Source organism: Dipodomys ordii, unplaced genomic scaffold, assembly GCF_000151885.1.
Source record: "Dipodomys ordii isolate 6190 unplaced genomic scaffold, Dord_2.0 Scaffold32, whole genome shotgun sequence".
In the NCBI taxonomy this organism is placed as follows: Eukaryota; Metazoa; Chordata; class Mammalia; order Rodentia; family Heteromyidae; genus Dipodomys; species Dipodomys ordii.
Window position 1 is genome coordinate 6870809 of NW_012267248.1, and position 6000 is coordinate 6876808.

A 6000-nucleotide genomic window follows, 5' to 3' on the forward strand; every position below is an offset into this window, starting at 1 on the left:
GTCATCCATTCTAGAGCAGTTGTTCCCAATATTTTCAATTTTAAGGACTTCTTATAGTTATTTATCCTCTTTTTTTTTTTTAAGTCTATGCTGGTACTTTACCCCTGAAGTATACTCTTAGCCCTAAGGACTTCTTTTAATGTTTAAAAAGAAAAGAGGGAGAGGAGTGGAGGTATGGCTAAAGTGGTACAGCACCTACATAGCAAGAATGAGGCCCTGAGTTCAATTCCTAGTACCACCAAAACAAACTTCAAGACTAAGTATGATTTTAATCATTTTTAGTATCTGTTGGGAGTATAATGACAAAAAGCTCTCCATAATAGTATTTTAGTAGAATTTATCTTAATTATAGAACATTTTCATGCTCTTGCAGAAGGATAGAACACATATGTATAAATTTGCTTCTCTTATAATGCTTGCTGAACAGATTAAAAAAAAAAAAAGTGAATCCCTTGCAGTAATACCTGGAGTCCCCTGTCCTTGAGGAATACTATATGTCTAAGATCCTGGAGTCTTAAGATCTAATGTCCGGAAATTACAATTAAATTAGCGCTGAACTGCAAGTGGAATTCACTAACTCACTCTAAGAATAATGACAAGTACTGGAGGGGCTGACAATTTAGGAAGATGCCACCGAGTTTCCACTGCAGCCCTAGATGCTACTGAAGTCTCCTGGTTTCAGAAGGAAGAATTGAATTGGAAAAGGGAATTGAATCAGCAAACTTGTCAGAAGCATTTCAACATGTCTCCCTTTACTCTTTTAATTATCTACTATGAGCTATTGGAGAGGGAGCTGGATTTGTTAGGTAGGAGCCTAAGGTCCTAATACCAAGGCCAACATTTATGACAGCTAGTGAAATGGGTTTTCCATCTCTAAAATGGTCAGAACATATTCTTGGACTATATTTTTAGGAGATGACATAATGCTGTCCCTAGGCAGTAGTTGTACAAGCACATAGATAGAAAGTAACCCTTTGTGGGGCTGGGAAGGTGGCTCAGTGGTAGAGCGCTTGCCTTGCATGCCAGAGGCCCTGGGTTTGATTCCTCAGCACCATATTGTCCTTTCACATAAAGAACAAGTACTGACCATTACAAAGACTTGAAGCATCCTGAGAACTGCCTTAAGGTAGGCAGCAGTGGAATATGAGACCTTCCTCAAAACCTCATCCCCATTCTGAGGGTATTTTCCTCTTTTGAAAGTGGGATGCTAGTGGTATAGGCCTCTTCTATTACTGTTCTTGGTTTCTTAGGACAAAGGTGTACTGTGTGGCTCTTCCCAAAATACAGGGAGTAGAAGCAGCCATCTGTCTCATTTCTGGTGGCAAAGCTTCCAAGTGTCCCACCTTTTTCTAAGACTATCTTAGGAGCAGGTATTATGTTTACATTTTAGGTGTGCCTGCACGGTTTTGTTTTGTTTTGTCACCGTGGGGCTTGAACTCTGTGCTTAAGCACTGTCCCTGAGCTCTTCAGCTGAAGGCAAGTGTTCTACCACTTGAGCCACAGCACCACTTCTGGTTTTCTGGTGGTTAATTGGAGATAAGAATCTCATGGACTTACCTACTCAGGCTGGCTTTGAACTGTGATCCTCAGATCTCAACCTCCTGAGTAGCTAGGATTACAGGAGTGCCCAGCTATGCCTGCATGTTTTCTTAAAAAAAAAGTTAGTGTAAGCTGTGCACCCATGGCTTTCATCTGTAATCCTAGCTACTGAGGAGGCTGGATCTGAGGATCACAGTTCAAAGTTAGAAGCCAGCCCAGGCAGGAAAATCCCTGAGACTTAGCTCCAAGTAATTACCAAAAAGCCAGATGCAGAGCTGTGGTACAAGTGATAGAGTGCTTGTCTTGAACAAAAAAGCTCAGGGAGAGTGCCCAGGCTCTGAGTTCAAGCCCCAGGACAGGTGCGCAAACACACACACACACACACACACACACACACACACACACACACACACTAGCGTAGTCTTTAATTCAAGTTTTTATAGCTGTTCCAAGTTGCTGTAGGGAAGCTACAGCAGTTTCTTAGCAATGAAAGGTTAAGGTGTACAACTAAGTACTTTGCTGAAATGGGGAAAGTACAAGCTTTGGGAAGTGAGCTTCCCTAAAGGATTATTTGGTTGAAAATATTCTGCAAATAGTTAAGCTAGATTTTACAACACAGGCAGAGAAAATTGCTGTCATGAAATGGATCCAGTAAAAGAGGTGGTGGTGACTAGAGGGTTAGCCAGGCTTAGTTGAAGTTGTGGTCTGTATAATGGAACTAATACATCCTCTGCCAGACACACACAGCTGTGTGTAAGTTCCACTGCCCAGACAAGAGGCAGTGACTTGCTTTTGATGGACACAGACTTCATAAAGGTCACGGGTTGGGAAAAATCATCCACAACACAGTAGCAAATGCAAAAAGGGCTGGCCCAGTGGTTTCTGTGGTAGGGCACCTGTCTAGCAAATGAAGGGTCTTGAGTTTAAACCCCAGTACTGGGTGGGGGAAAAAAGTTCCTCTAACAGAGATTTGAATTGAAAGGGACCTGAAAAGATAGAAATGAACTACAGATGCTCTCTTAAGGATTTTAGTTTATTTTGAAGTACTGTGTAGTTGGCTAGGAATTTTGACCAGAAGGTAATGGGAAGTAAGCTCTTTGTAAAATATGTTATTTGAGGAAGAGCCTATGAATTTCAAATTTAGGAATACATAAGTTATCTCTGAACCTATCTATACTTTCTTGAGGCAGGAAAAAATTAGGCTTTTCAGGTATCATAGTGCCAAATGTAGTGAATTAACAGTTTTTAAGGATGTTTAAATCTGTAAACAAAGCTCAGTGTTTTATTTTTTCCAAAATGGATTGAGTTCTGATTGCTGCTTTCAGGAGTGTTGCATTAAAAGGCTTGTCTTTAAACACGTGCTGCCCTCAGACTTTTATTATTAAGAGGTTCACATCCTCCTTATGTAAGGGGTCAGTGAAACAGAAACTGGATAGAAGTAATTGACACGAAGGGAAGCCCTGGCACACCTGGCCACCTCCTTTCACTTCCTTTCCTAACTCTGCTCCTTTGAGTTGCTCTTCCAGAAGCTGGAAGAAGCTTTGCCCTTGGGGTCATCACCTAGAAGCTAGGGATGGGAGTGGTCTGGCACTCAGAGTTCCTTCCCCAAAGCCCAGAGCTGACTAGTCATGTTTAGCCTGTCAGAGCTGGGTAGTCCCATGCCGGCCTTTCTGGAGAACAACATGGAGGGACAGAAAAGAATGCCCTCCTCCCATGGCTGCCTTCTCTGCCCCTGGGGTACAGGAAGGTGGTAGGAAGTTGGGAAAACCTCCAGAGAGAATGGTTACAGGGGCAGAGGGTTGTAACTGTCATTGTCTGAACTGAAGCAGTGGTTCATTCACGAGCTGTTCGGCTATGGGCTTTCTTCAGATTTTGGTATTCAGGGAATGCATTTGATCAGTTTACAGTACGCTAACATGAATAGATATGCACGCATATTTTTGTTGCTGAATCCATAGACCATCTTAAGAAAATGTTAAAATGGCTGATGTACTGACAAATTGAAACTAGCCTCACTGGCCCAACAGTTGGTGTGATTTGCTCCAACTACTCCAGAATGTAATTTTTGTTTGGCAACTTCAAAGAAAAAAAGATTTGGAAAGGTGAAGTATTAAATGAAGGCATGGAGACCTCCCTTTGGGCTTTCTTCTCTGTGGTACTGGAGGAGGAAGAATGTGCAAGAAGAGAGGCTCTGGGCCTTGGCCTGCCTCCTCTTCTTTCTCTCCCTGCCCTGGAGCTGCAGCCTCAGGCGTTCAGAGTGGCTGCCTAGTGCTTGGTGAAGTGGTTGGATTTTAAAGTATTTCTCAGTAGTTTTCAGTATCATCAGCCATCACTTCCAGGGATCATTTTCATTTTCAAGGGTACCCAGTGTAACTGTGTAGCTTGTTTTCAATAGCCCTCCTCACTCGCTTATGCCCAGTCAGGAAGATTAATAATGTTAACTGATTTACTGTTGCAGCAGAAAAGCATTAGTTAATTGGACTTTTACACCTCAGTCAGATGGCATTAGACACTCTTTGTGCACTTTAGCTCAAGGATGTTAAAGACCTAAATCTTTGAGAAAAAAAGAAAAGGAAGAAAAAGGACAGGCACTTTTCCAGTTTAAGCTGCATGTTGGTCCATGTTAATTAGGCATTTATCCCCCAGACTGGAGGTGATAGAAATTGCCAGTTACTGTGGTATTTAACTGCCATCAAACTCCTGTCCAAATAACTCAGTTGGGCTCAGCCTTCTCTTAATTGGTAGGAAGTAAAACTCTAACATCCAGAAAAAGAAGGAAACTGTTACTTTAGTAGGAGATGTGTGTGTGTTAGAGAGAGAGAGAGAGACAGACAGACAGACTATCCATTTGAGCTGTGAAAAAACAGAACCAGCTGAAATTTCTCCTAAAAGTTGAGTTCCTCAAAATGATGGGCTTTTAAGTGAAATTTATCCAAGGTCAAAAATTAGTTATTACTTAAGGCCCGTATAGATTTGTGTATGTTCTGAAAATTGAAGCTTAACTTTTTAGGTTACAGTCAGATCTTTATCAGTATCAGAAATTCGTAAATGGGTTAAGGCATGAAGCACTATATCTATATGGCATATACATAGATATTTAAAACCATATGTTTATGGTGATGTGGTAATATTTTTTTTTTTTTGTCAGTTGTAGGGCTTGAACTCTGGTCTTGGGCGCTGTCCCTGAGCCCTTCAGCTCAAGGCTAGTACTACTACCACTTGAGCCACAGCACCACTTCTGTCTTTTTCTGTTTATGTGGTGCTGAGGAATCGAACCCAGGGCCTCATGCATGCGAGGCAAGCACTCTACCACTGAGCCACCTTCCCAGCCCCTATGGTGATGTGTATTAAAAGAATGACGTGGTTTGATAGGAGTTATTATAGGAAAAGTTTTTTTTTTTTAAAGCAACTTCTTCCTGGAGTTGACAGTAGTACAGTATGCCTTATTTATGAGGTATCTGAAGCAATTCCAAATTTTTATTTTTATTTTTTTACAATTAGGGGTAGCCTTATTTGACTTTAAACCTCACTGTATGTCTGGTGTTTAGCCAGAGGCTCACATGTTAGAGAACCATCCATTTTTTAGCGCTGGACTACTTTTTAGTGCACTGAATGAATTTAATAATGTTAACGCTCCTGTACAGCCCAGAATTGCTTGGCTGCCCCTTGCCCTGCCTGCCTGGTACTGGCTGAAAAGGTACCATTGTTTGTTCTGCAAACACTGGGTGATGTTTGTTTCCAAGGTGACTGATTCTATTGCTGCTCTTTAAGCCAAGGGGGGATGGGGAAGAGAGAAAGTTGGCTCTAAACACCTGAGAGCATCCCATGCTGGATACAGTCTGTATATGCTTATGTGTGTAAGTTGAAATTTTATTTTAATCAAGGTTATTGGAGTGAAAGGGATAATGTGGAAATAGGAGTATAAGGGTCAGTTAGTACCTATAGTTCTGACACTTCAGTTTGCTTAGAATAAGTGTAATGGTAAGAAATGTTTGAATTTAAAATCCAATTATATTGAAATATCTCCATTTAGAAAACTGAAGGGCTAAGGGGAAATTTTCAAATGCTAACTGTGGAAATGTTAGGCTTCTTTTTTTCATGAAATAGTTCTTCAGTTGTCACATGTAGCTATTCAGATTTGAGAGTAAAATTAAAATGAGTTATTGATCAGGTTAGTGAATCTTGCAAACCTCCTAGTGTGGCAAACACATAAAATGTAAAACATTCTTTTCACTTTTGAGTTCTGTAAGAAAATATTTGAGAAAAATAAGTGAAATTATTGAAGTATATTTCTATCAAATGCTTTCCAAAGATAACAAAAGATAGATTAAAAGCATCTTTCATGGGTGATGAAAATTAGTAAAATATTGGATATTTGTGTTTTTATTACTGAGAGGTTTTAGATTCAAATGAGGGAAAATGTTTCTTAATTCCTTCTCCCTCCTTTTTTATAGTACATGG